General features: G+C 44.4%; 1 pseudogene; it reads left to right on the top strand.

Moving 5' to 3' along the window:
• The first annotated feature begins 335 nt into the window (after positions 1-335).
• LOC101146220 (olfactory receptor 4D9-like) lies at positions 336-9320 on the top strand (annotated as a pseudogene).
• Positions 9321-13769: the final 4449 nt, after the last annotated feature.

The raw sequence follows: 13769 nt of genomic DNA on the forward strand, positions 1-13769 counted from the left end.
AAGTTCCTCCCTCTTAAGAAGATAGACTCCAGCTTAGTCCCCTATGACCTCTTTAGGCAAAGCTTGGGGCTCTAAGCACAAAGTCTGTAAGGATTCATCTCATCCCCTACATTGGGAGAATTGCAAAAGCAAAATATGTGTGTTGCACACACCTACCAGTGATGTCTGACTTCTTACTAACTCCCAATGGAACTTCATCTCAATAGGAAATTCTGGCTGCTCAACTTCAAAAACCACATCCAAAAATATATTCCCTTTGGTGATCATTTCCTTGGCTCTGAGACAAATGGACTGGTATTCATGGCAGGCCCACTGTGGGGCAGTGTGTTGGAGCCATGCAGAAGCGATTCTTGGAGCCTGCAGGGGAGAAGACACTGAACCAACCAACCCTCAGATGCAGGTCTGCCTTAAAGGAAAATAGTCCTTGACAAGTAATGACTCCTAAGGTCAGAACAAATGGCCAGTTCTGCTTCTTGGGTAGGTACTAGAGATGGGGACTTTAAATGAGAACATTGTGTTAAGTTAGAGCTTTGTGGTGTGTGCTTTTATGTCTAAATGTGTATCTATGCAGGTGCACCCATGCACAGACAATTTTAAAGTATTATTGTAGATTACTTAGAAATGTATTGAATGCTAATGATGCTTTTACTAGGTGTAGAATGACATATATTAAAGCTAAAAATTGTAGTGGTGCAGAGCAGAATAATTAGTTGTTCAATATTAGCAAGGTGACTTGAAGTGCATAGAAAGGTCAACTTGTTAAGAGAAAGAGAGCAATATATGCTTTGTGGACAATAGAGTCGAGGGGTTCTCCAGGTTGGAGATGCTGTAAAATTCAATAAGCCTGTTTTAGTAGAATGGATTTACGTAGGCATATTTCTAAGAAACAAACTGGGGGGTCCTCAGTTTGTTCTTGCCAAAAACAAAAACAGGAGAAAACTCATAAACTATACTTCTCTGTTTTCTTCTTTCCTGTTGCAAACAGACACATGCACTCACAGGGCTTCCCACTGATCCTTCCACTCTCTATCTTTTATCTTTAGTTGTGCATAAATGTTATGCATGGAAGAGCACCATTTTGGCATTTTTCAGTTGAATTGGTGATTTGATCACTTTCACTTCTTTACAGAATCTCACATAATGAATGGATTCCATTCGTCCCATTTTTAAGACAGAAAGCAATGATAGAATATTTTTAGATCCGCCTCATATTTTTCTTTCACCTGAAGTTACTGAACCACACACATCCCACCATGCAAGTGTTTGTCGTTGTTGTTGTTGTTTGGTTGGGTTTTGTTTTGTTTTGTTTTGTTTTTTGAGACAGAATCTCACCCTGTCGCCCATACTGGCATACAGTGCCATGATCTTGGCTCACTGCAACTTCCACCTTCCGGGCTCAAGAGATTATCCCGCCTCCGCCTACCAAGTAGCTGGGATTACAGGCGTGCGCCTCCACACACGGCTAATTTTTGTGTTTCTAGTAGAGACAAGGTTTCGCTATGTTGGCCAGGCTGGTCTTGAGCTCCTGACCTCCAGTGATCTGTCCACCTCGGTCCCCCAAAGTGCTGGGATTACAGATGTGAGCCACTGCGCCCGGCCCCACCATGCAAGTTTTATCTGCTTCCCAATTTCTTAATTTTCCATGTGTGGAGCCCAAGGAACATCAAACACTTCTCATTTTCAATTTTTCCCGACGCAATTCAGTGCCCTTGGACTGTCCCAAGCAGCTAACACAGGCAGAGGTTGCATGAAATCTAGGAGCCTCTGTTCAGCTCTTCTGCAGATCTCCAATCAAACCCACATGGAATTCTGAATCATCCCAATCCACATGGGTCCACCACTTACTAGCTGTATACCCTTGGCCAAATAACTTATCTTTTCCTAGCCTCAGTTTCCTTATCTGTAAAACAAAGGATTTACCTCAAAGTATTGCTGTCAGAGCTAAATGAGCTGCAGCAAGCAAAGAACCCAGAAAAAATAGCTCAGTTCAGATTTGCTGTCTCCCCTTCCCCACCTGCATTTGGATGGCCCTAAGTATGATAACTCACACACCCCTTGGTTCTTAAATATGCTCTGGATCTGAGTTTAACCCTGATCCTCGAATTGTTTCTTTTTTTATCATGTGTATTGGTCTTTTCAATAACAGCTTATAAACCTGCCTATGTGAGGTATGAGAAACACAGTTGGAGTCGTGCAAATAATCTAGATTTTTGTGTATATATCTGTAGCAGTTTGGATACTGCAGAATGAATATATTCTAGAGTCAGATGTAGACTAGATAGCCCTTAACTGCCAACCCTCAGCTGAAGAGACAAAGAAAAAGAAATCCGTTTGTTAAGTATTTTCACTATTTTTTTCTGATTGCACATGGTTATTGATGTGATTGAATATATAGGTATATTAATATACCTATATGCTCAAATAATATGGAATAATATAGAGATTGTTATATATTCAAACAATGGGATATATCACATATATGTGTATAAACAATATGGAAATCTCCAACATTAATTTATTTCTAAGAGATCTGTTAACACCTTTGATCACTTACTTTAAAGCTTTTTTTTTTCAGACAGTCTCACTCTGTTGCCCAAGCTGGAATGCAGTGACACGATCTCAGCTCACTGAAACCTCTGCCTCCCAGGTTCAAACAACTCTCCTGCCTCAGCCTCCTGAGTAGCTGGGATTACAGGCGTGTGCCACCACGCCTGGCTAATTTTTGTGCTTTTTTAGTAGAGAAAGGGTTTTGCCATGTTGGGCAGGCTAGTCTCGAACTCCTGGCCACAAGCAGTCTGCCTGCCGTGGCCTCCCAAAGTGCTGGGATTACAGGCGTGAGCCACCGAGCCCAGCCAGAGCATTGAATAATCTTAAACACTCCAAGAATTGATGATACTCATCAACCCCTTAATCATCAATATCTTTCTTGTTTTCAGTTTTATTTTACCTTCATTGATGCTGGTATTGCATTTTGTTGTTGTTTTGTTTGTTTGTTTGTTTGTTTTGAGATGGAGTCTCGCTCTGTTGCCCAGGATGGAGTGCAGTGGCGTAATCTCAGCTCACTGCAATCTCCGCCTCCCGGGTTCAAGCGATTCTCCTGCCTCAGCCGGGACTACAGGCATGCGCCAGGATGCCCGGCTACTTTTTGTATTTTTTAGTAGAGACAGGGTTTCGCCGTGCTAGCCAGGGTGGTCTCGATCTCCTGACTTCGTGATCCACCCACCTCGGCCTCCCACAGTGCTAGGATTACAGGCGTGAGCCACCGCGCCCGGACTTGTTGTTGTTTTAAACAGAGTTTCGCTCTGTCACCCAGGCTGGAGTGCAGTGGCATGATCTCGGCTCTCTGTAACCTCTGCCTCCCGGGATCAAGCGATTCTCTTGCCTCAGGCTCCCGAGAAGCTGGGATTACAGGCGCCTGCCACCATACCCGGCTAATTTTTGTATTTTTAGATTTTTAGTACAGACGAGGTTTCACCATGTTGGCCAGGCTGGTCTCAAACTCCTTACTCAAGTGATTCGCCCACCTCGGCCTCCCAAAGGGCTAGGGTTACAGGTTTGAGCCACTGCACCTGGCCTTTTGCTAGTATCCCAATTTAAAGTAATAAGAATGGAATAAGGACCAGCATAAATATAATTAGTTGAGGGCATTTGGGGCCGAGGAAGAGCATGAGCACAGACATGGTCCAGCAAACTTCAATTTGGAGGAACAGCACTGTATGGGCAGGGCAGTAACCAAAAAAGAAGAAAGAAAAACCAAGAAAGGAAAGGAAAGTGTTGGAGCCAGGTAAGAAGGTAGGAACTGGGGTCAAATGCTCGAAGTTGACTTGGAAGACATTAGCATACCTTTAAGCAAAGGTACCCAAGGCTTATTGATTACTTGTTAAGCATATGAATGTCAAGCTCAGTTTTAATCCTACTTCTATCATTTACTGACCCATGAAAATCTTGATGTTAACACACGGAAGTGACTGCAAATCACATAAATGCATGCTGCTAGATCCAAAATAAGTGTATCCTAACTCAACCTCACCTTAACTAGATCCCCAAAATGCCTGTGACCTCTCTAAAGCCACCAAAATAAGAATTGTGATGGAAGGGAGTTCAGAGTAGAAACAGGAGCCCCAGCTGACTGTGGTTATAATATTTTACTATTGCAAGCTCTACAAAAACATGTGACCCTATGAGCATATTGCTAGGGCACTTCCCAGGGCCTTGGGCTCCTCAAATAAGGGGCTACAAGGCTTAAGCTCCATTAGCCTCATGAGAAATCCAATTTTAATCCTCTAGCCAGACCAAGGCCTCCTCAGAACTGGAACCCCTGGGCCTGAGTCAAATGTACTAATATAGGTCTGTCATAGATTTCATCTTTTTAGAATTTCATAATACAGGTACCAGTGAAGTGCTGCATAAACCACATTCAAAACTAAGGTTTTATTTCTAGACAAACCTGACCTGTGAATATATTGGTGCCAAGTAATCTCTTTAACAAACAAATCACATTTACATTCAAAATGGCATTTGCAGGGGTGAGATGGAGTTTTCCACTCGATCCTGGAATGGCAAGAAAAGGCCCTTGAGCCTCAGGGGCACTAACAGGTTGCTTCCTTCTAACAGAAGTCCCTGGGGATAGCAGCCCTCCGCTGTGATTTAAGGTGCAAAAAACTGACTATTTCAATCTGCTTGCTCCTTCTTTATATTTGGGAATTTCTAATTCTTTGAATGTTATAGCTAACTCCAGGCTAACAAAGACCTCCCTTCTTTCCACACTTTGTTAAAAATCTTTCTCAAGATTGGGCACAGTGGCTCATGCCTGTAATCCCACCGCTTTGGAAGGCTGAGGCAGGAGTTCGAAAAAATAAATATTCTACCATTGCTCTATGAAGGTAGCAAGGTTGGCATCCAAAGCTCATGACTTCCAAGATGGTGTCTTTTCTCTATACCCTATTACTTCTGATTATACTTCAACACAAAAGCAAAAAAACAAAACAAAACAAAAAAACTTGTATGCATTATCTTGTGTTCTGATTTTTCTTAATACTTTTAAATATTTACTCTGAAGAAAATACCTGGCCTTTTAAAAACGAAAAATGTTTGAAAATGATGACATTCGCTGAGTTATTGATGGATTAATAATTAATTGGGAGTCAGCCTAGAAAATTGGCTTTGTGTTGCTTGAACTTCAAAGGGAAGATCATAGGAGGTAAATTAGCTGAGTAGAAGTTGTGCTCTGATGAAACAATGAGAGGTAAAGTACTGTGAAATCCAGAGAGCTCAGTGGTTAGCAGTAGGACCAGACATTGGCCTCAGTATGGGCAGAACATGGAGGGAAAGTGTACAAAGGCACATCAAAGATACACACAGTGGGACATTAGTTAAAGCGGCAAAAACAGATTTTATTCAGTAACTACTGACAGTAGGGGAATGAGCTGGGCTCCATTGTGATTCGTGCAGAGGTGGTTCGAGCATTTTACAGGGAGAATGAATGAAGAATGGGCGAGTGTGAGGTCTCAATAGAGTCAGAGAAGTGAAAAATTGCAAACGGTTCGTCAGTGTCAGTGCGATGAGGCCAGCTGTGTCTGCTAGCTGGCAATCATCAAAGGATTCCACCCTCCCACAGAGACTGGAAGACAGAGGCTTCATCCTTTTTGATAATTACATTTCAAAGGAATGGCTCCCAGGTCCTTAAGAAAGACATTTCTGAGTTCTAAGAGATACATGTTCACAATCATAAGCCCTTTTTTGTAAATGCTCTAAGTAAGGGAGGTCAGGGGCCTATCATCAGGGTTTGGGTAAAACAAACCGTAAATTCTCCTGGCGGTATTGAGCTTACTCAAGCAGGCATTTAATGGGGGGCTGAGGTCATTCTAAGGACACAGCCTTATGCTGCTAGAAGCCATGTGAGAGTTTGGTCTAGTTCAGGGGTAACGACGGAGCTATATGCGGAGAGTTCTGCAGTTCTCAGGAGCATGAGGTTTGGGGGATAATGGAGATACTCATTATCCTAATTGTAGTGTCAGTTTCACAGGGGGGTGTGTGTGTGTGTAAGTGTGTGTGTGTGAAAACTCATCAAGTTGTACCCTTTAAATACGTGCAGCTTATAATACATAAGTTATACCTTAGCAAAGCAAGGGGCAATTTCATTTTAAGCAGTTTGCAAAACGCAAAAGACATCCGGAAGCCTGTCAGCACCCAAACTGGTATTTATTTTAAATGTTCTTTTTAAAACAGAGTGGAAAGCGGGAGGAGTTAAATTAGGATTTACAAGAAGTGATGTTTGGCAATAAAAGTTAAAAAGAGTGTTTCTTTACTTTGTACTCTAATTGTTTTATCCTTTGACTTATCTACTTTTTAAAAGTTAATATTTTTTTTTTTTTTTTTTTTTTTTTGAGACAATGGTCTCACTCTGTCGCCCAGGCTCGAGGGCAGCGGCACAATCTCGGCTCAGTGCAACCTCCGCCTTCCGGGTGCAAGCAATTCTTTTGCTTCAGCCTCCCAAGTAGCTGGAACTACAGGCACGCACCACCACGCCCAGCAAATTTTTTGTATTTTAATAGAGAGGAGGTTTCAACATGTTGCCCAGGCTGGTCTGGAACTCCTGAACTCAGAAAATCTACCCGCCTTGGCCTCCCAAAGTGCTGGGATTACAGGCAGGAGCCACCACGCACAGCTTTTATTTCTTTTTCTTTTTTTTTTCTTTTTGAGACGGAGTCTCGCTCTGTTGCCCAGGCTAGAGTGCAGTGGGGCAATCTCGGCTCACTGCAAGCTCTGCCTCCCGGGTTCACGCCATTCTCCTGCCTCAGCCTCCCGAGTAGCTGGGACTACAGGCGCCCGCCACCACGCCTGGCTAATTTTTTGTATTTTTAGTAGAGACGGGGTTTCACCGTGTTAGCCAGAATGGTCTCGATCTCCTGACCTCGTGATCCGCCTGCCTCGGCCTCCCAAAGTGCTGCTGGGGCTACAAGCGTGAGCCACCATGCCCGGCTGGCTTTTATTTCTTAAAGCAGCTTTAGATTCACAGAAAAATTAAACTGAAACTATAGGGTTCCCATATACCTCCTCACCCCTCCAGCACCACAGTTATCCCTCATTTGTTAACAATTGAATCCATATTGATACTTTTTTTTTCTTCTTTTTTTTTTTTTTTTTTTTTGAGATGGAGTCTCGCACTGTCGCCCAGGCTGGAATGCAGTGGTGCAATCTCGGCTCACTGCAAGCTCCACCTCCCGGGTTCACACCATTCTCCTGCCTCAGCCTGCGGAGTAGCTGGGACTACAGGCGCCCGCCACCATATCTAGCTCTTTTTTTTTTTTTTTTTTTTTTTTTGTATTTTTAGTAGAGACAGGACTTCACCGTGTTAGCCAGGATGGTCTCGATTTTCTGACCTCGTGATCCGCCCACCTCGGCCTCCCAAAGTGCTGGGATTACAGGCGTGAGCCACCGCGCCAGGCGTTTTAGTTTGTTTTTTTGTTTTTCTTTTGTTTTGTTTTTTGAGACAGGGTCTCTCTCTGTCACCCAGGGTGGCGTGCAGTGGTGCAATCTCAGCTAACTGCAACCTCAACCTCCAGGGGCTCACTTGGTCCTTCCCACGTAGCTGGGACTACAGACGCGCACCACTACACCCAGCTAATTTTTAGTAGAGTCAGGGTTTCACCATGTTGGTCAGGGTGGTCTCAAACTCCTGGCCTCAAGCGATCCACTTGCCTTGGCCTCCCAAAGTGCTGGGATTATAGGCGTCAGCCTCTGCACTGTCCAGAATTCAGTAAATTTTCAAGAGGAACAGAGAATATATAACATTTTGCAAAGTGAAAGTTTTAATAAGAATTATATGAATACACTGATACATATATGCTTCAATTAATTATACTGTGGGAAGCCCACTCTTCGATGTGTTCTGAGAAAACTCAAGAAACACTATCCACTGGAGACAGTGCCCTGAAGTGTAGGCATCTATGTTTAAAAGGGAAATAAACCCTTAAAATAACCCCAAAGTGGGGAGGCGCGGTGGCTCACGCCTGTAATCCCAGCACTTTGGGAGGCCGAGGCAGGCGGATCACGAGGTCAGGAGATCAAGACCATCCTGGCTAACACGGTGAAACCCCGTCTCTACTAAAAATACAAAAAATTAGCTGGGCGTGGTGGCAGGCACCTGTAGTCCCAGCTACTAGGGAGGCTGAGGCAGGAGAATGGCGTGAACCCGGGAGGCGGAGCTTGCAGTGAGCCGAGATCGCGCCACTGCACTCCAGCCTGGGCAACAGAGGAAGACTCAGTCTCAAAAAAAAAAAAAAATACCCCAAAGCATACAACTCACATTTCTTTTGTTTTGAATGATAGGCCTTCTATAACAAAATCTCTCCCCAAGTGGTTGAAGAACAGGAAGAAACATGATCCCATTGAGCAGGGAAATTACACCAGAGTGAAGGAATCTCTTTTTTCAAGGACTGACCCAGTCCCAAGAGCTGAGCTTGGTCTTATTTCTTTTCTTATTTTTTGTGTACTCAGCAACTGTGCTGGGTAACCTCCTCATCATGGTCGTGGTGACCTGTGAGCCTCGACTTCACACCCCCACATACTTCCTGCTCTGCAATCTCTCTGTGTTGGTTATCTGCTTCTCCTCCATCACTGCTCCGAAGGTGCTAGTAGACCTTTCAAGCAGAAAGACCATCTCCTTCAATGGTTGCATGACACAGATGTTTTTCTTCCACCTCCTCGGTGGGACAGACGTTTTTTCTCTCTTTGTGATGGCGTTTGACCAATACATGGCCATCTTCAAGCCCCTGCACTGTGTGACCATCGTGAGTAGGGGGTGATGCACAGGCCTCGTCATGGCTTCCTGGGTGGGGGGTTTGTCCACTCCATTGTGCAGGTATTTCTGTTGCTCCCACTCCCTTCTGTGGACATCATATGGTTGATGGTTTCTACTGTGATGTCCCCCAGGTCCTCAAACTTGCCTGCACCCATACCTTTGCTCTTCAGGTCTTAATGATTTCCAATAATGGCTTGATCTCTATGCTGTGATTCATCTTTCTCCTCATACCTTACACGGTCATCTTGATGATGCTGAGGTCTCACACTGAGGAAGGCAGGAGGAAAGCCATCGCCACCTGCACCTCCCACATCACTGTGGTGACCCTGCATTTCGTGCCCTGCATCTATGTCTATGCCCGGCCTTCACTGCCCTCCCCATGGACAGAGCTGTCTCCATCATCTTTACAGTCATTATCCCTGTCCTGAACCCCATGATCTACGCCCTGAGGAACCAGGAGATGAAGTCAGCCTTGAGGAGGCGGAAGAAAAGATTGGGACCTTCTGGAAAGGGATAGATGCTATGAAGTCCAGATTGGAAAATCAGAACTGAAAAGTATTTCTTCATAACACAATAGAAGGCTTCAATCAATAGGCCATCTAGAGGCCAAAGTTTTATCTTTGTCCTACAGCAGAGTCCTCTGATAAGGCTTTCCTGAGTCCATCATCACTTTAGGGTTTTCTCACAGTGAGGTTGTTGGCAGCTTGGAGTTTCAGATCTCTAAACTGTCAGCTCCTGAAGGAACTTTTAAGCTTCTATCACCCAAACACCTCATTTTACAGGTGAGGAAATGGAGCCTGAGAGGAAATTATCTCTCAATTCTTGAGCTATGGCTGTACCATGTGTTGCCCAGGCAATCATTAGTAAAATCACTTCCAGGGACCAGGAGTCAAGGCTATAAAATCCAGCAACCTCTCCCTATGAAAAATATTGGTTTTCCATTGCTAACCTTAGATGATTCAGGTTCCGTTTTTCTAAGGAAGCCTCTGAATTCCCATTGCCAAAGCTAAGAAGTTCCATATTTTACCAAAGATCACCCAGCACAGTGGTTCATGCCTATAATCACAGCACTTTGGGAGGCCAAGGTAGGAGGATCACTTGAGTCCAGGAGTTTGAGACCTGCTTGGGCAACATAGTGAGAGGTCATCTCTACAAAAAAAAAAAAGTGTCAAATGAGCCAGGCATGGTGGTTGTACCTGTAGTCCCAGCTACTTGAGAGGCTGAGGTGGGAGAATAGCTTGAGCCTGGGAGATGAAGGCTGCAGTGAGCCAAGATCGTGCCACTGCACCACTCTTGCCTGGGTGACAGAGCAAGACCCCATCTCAAAAAAAAAAAAAAAAAAATTCTAGCTAATTAACAGCAGAGGCACAGCTAGATCTGTCATATCTGACCTTCATTTAAGTGCATGTTTAACTACTGCTGCTGCTTCATGCAGGGTTTGATGCAGTCTGAAACAAGCTCATTTATAAAAATTCCTCCTCTATTGTAGTGTCATGAAAGGCACTTGGTTGTCCTTTTCACCTGACCAAGTAGTACATATTGCAGGGCTTCAGATCCCTCTAAGAATTTCAATGTCATTTTACGGCCATTCATTCCTGGCCAGCCCTCGAGGGAGGAAGAAACTCTATCCTGCCTGCATCTCCAGAACATGCCTAATTCAGCTGGGCACGGTGCCTCATGCCTGTAATCCCAGCACTTTGGGAGGCCGAGGCGGGCAGATCACCTGAGGTCAGGAGTTCGAGACCAACCTGGCCAACATGGTGAAACCCCATCTCTACTAATATATAAAAATTAGCCAGGCATGGTGGCAGGTGCCTGTAATCCCAGCTACTTGGGAGGCTGAGGCAGGAGAATTGCTTGAACCCAAGAGGCAGAGGTTGCAGTGAGCCAAGATCATGCCACTGCACTCCAGCCTGGGCAACACAGCGAGACTCTGTCTCCAAAAAAAAAAGAATATGCCTAGTTCACATGTCCACAAGATGCAAAGGCTTAAGAAAACTCTTTTCATCATCCAGGGACTGATTAGCTAGAGGATCACAAAGCAGCCCCTTTCAAATTCCTCCTCATTCCTCTTTCTATCCTATTCTTTAGCACCTCCTCCTTAACCTAAGCGAATAGAAAACAAGACTGAATTCCAACTGGTCTCCTGGAAATCTAGTTCTTTGTGAAGCAAATAGTTGAAATTGATAACAAACTAAAACTTAAACTGGAAATGCTGACTGACCTGTAAAATCCCAGTCTTCCCTCCCAGGCAATCCTGACGTACCTGTGGCTGGAACCATGTAAGAGAAGTAAAGAACCATTTGCTCAGTGTGATTGAGGAGGAAACACAAGCAAGGAAAACTTGCCTTAAAGCATGGCCCATCCCAACCAGGCGTAACACTGCCCACTGTGTCTCTGGTAGTGCTGGCCTGAAATTCCTGCTCTTGAGATATTTGATAAATTACACACGGTTCACAGAGGCCATGTTACATACAATGCCACAGCTTCACAAATCTTATAGTTCCAGTCAAAGCAACCTGAAAAACATGGTAGCTGCGATGGAGGGGTTGGAGGGGCAGGAGCATGCCTAAGTCTGTTCTCAGTAATGCCTCTCAAGGGATTAACTTCACATGGTCTAGGTGACTTCTGAAAGGCCCCAGGGGTCATCCAGGGTAAAGGAGATGTAGAACAGAAAAGCTTCAGTGGGTGGACCCGAGGGGAACAAATCCAAGCCCAGAGTGTCAAAGGTAGCCTGAGGGGCCCAATTACAGAGGATGGAATGCTTCAGCACAGTGGCCTAGTCAAAGCAAGGCAGACACTGTTGACGAAATTCACACTTGCTTATGTATGATCCTGGACACAGGGTGCCTTATTAAAGTTAGAGTATGTCTTTATTTTTTATTTTATTATTAATATTATATTATTAATTTGAGGCAGGGTCTTGCTCTGTCACCCAAGCTGGAGTGCAGTGGCACAATTACAGCTTGCTACAATCTCCACCTCCTGGACTCAAGCCATCCTCCCACCTCAATCTCCCGAGTAGCTGGGAATACAGGCACCCTAGCACCACAGCTAATTTTTATATTTTTCTGTAGAAATGGTGTTTCACCATGTTGCCCAGGCTGGTCTCAAGCAATCCACCTCCCAAAGTGCTGGGATTACAGGCATGAGCCACCACACCTGGCCAAAGAATATCTTTTTAAGAATCTGTATTCCCAAGGCTGGGCGCAGTGGCTCACGCCTGTAATCCCAGCCTGTAGGCCCAGGCAGCTGGATCACTTGAGGTCAGGAGTTCAATACCAGCCTGGCCAACATGGTGAAACCCCATCTCTACCAAAAATACATAAATTAACTGGGCATCATGGCAGGCACCTGTAGTCTCAACTACTCAGGAGGCTGAGGCACGAGAATCACTTGAGCCCAGGAGGCAGAGGTTGCAGTGAGCCAAGATTGCCTCACTGCACTCCAGCCTGTGTGACAGAGTGAGAAACCATCTCACAAAAAATAAAAAGGAAAAAAAAGAAGAAAAAAATATGCATTTGCTTCTTTTGAGTGCTTTATTTCTGCCTAAAAGTAAACCATTCATTCACATGTGACTTCATTCTTGAATTTTCTATCTAATTACCCACTGAACAAACTTCAGGTACCATTCAAACTTCCCTTTGAACCAGAGTTCAGAAACATGTTCAGCCATATCCATTATGTTATCAAGAGTATGCAAATTAAAAAAATTTTATCAAGCAACAATTGCTTAATAACAATCACAATTTTATCAATCCTTATGTTATCAACAGTAGCAAATATTTTCTTTCTTGTGAATGATTTTTATTGTTAAAAAGTCATGCCTTTCGGGCTGGGGGCGGTGGCTGATGCCTGTAATCCCAGCACTTTGGGAAGCCGAGGTGGGCAAATCACCCAGGAGTTTGAGACCAGCCTGGGCAATACTGTGAGACCTCATCTCAGAAAAATAATCATGCTTTTCATAAAAATTAAACTCCCGGCCCGGCGCGGTGGCTCACACCTGTAATCCCAGCACTTTGGGAGGCCGAGGTCGGCAGATCACGAGGTCACGAGATGGAGATCATCCTGGCTAACAGGGTGAAACCCCCTCTCTGCTAAAAACCCAAAAAATTATCCGGGCGTTGTGGCAGGCACCTGTAGTCCCGGCCACTCGGGAGGCTGAGGCAGGAGAATCACTTGAACCCGGGAGGCGGAGGTTGCAGTGAGCGGAGATTGTGCCACTGCACTCCAACCTGGGCGACAAAGCAAGACACCGTCTCAAAAAAAAAAAAATTAAACTTCCCTTCCTGAGTTTATCCTAACATTTAGGCTTTACTTTTTAGAGGGAAATAACGAATTGAGAATTCACAAATGACTATTCAGTTTCATACGCATATCATATATATATATTTAATATGTGTTTTATATATATATATATACTATGTGTGTCCTGTGTATATTCATGTGTATGTTTACATACATACTACTTAATATGAGAAAAATATATAACATAAATTTAATTCTAAAATACATACACACGTATGTACACTTTTTACTTTGGCACTATCCCAGGATATACACACACACTCTGTGTTTCCTAAGACTATGGTGCTTTTTTTTTTTTCTTTGAGACAGAGTCTCGCTCTGTTGCCCAGCCTGGAGTGCAATGGCGCGATCTCGGCTCACTGCAACCTCCGTCTCCCGGGTTGAAGCGATTCTCTCCCGCCTCAGCCTCCTGAGTAGCTGGGATTACAGGCACTTGCCACCACGCCCAGCTAATTTTTGTATTTTTAGTAGCGATAGGGTTTCGCCATGTTGGCCAGGCTGGTCTCAAACTCCTGACCTCAGTTGATCCGCCCGCCTCGGCCTCCCAAAGCTCTGGGATTACAGGCGGGAGCCACCGCTCCCGGCCTCAGACTATGCTACTTTGGAAATGAGTAGTATACATAAAAATCTACTCCCCATAAAAAATGTATTCCTTCTT

Source organism: Gorilla gorilla, chromosome 9 (genome assembly GCF_029281585.2).
Source record: "Gorilla gorilla gorilla isolate KB3781 chromosome 9, NHGRI_mGorGor1-v2.1_pri, whole genome shotgun sequence".
Taxonomy (NCBI): Eukaryota; Metazoa; Chordata; class Mammalia; order Primates; family Hominidae; genus Gorilla; species Gorilla gorilla.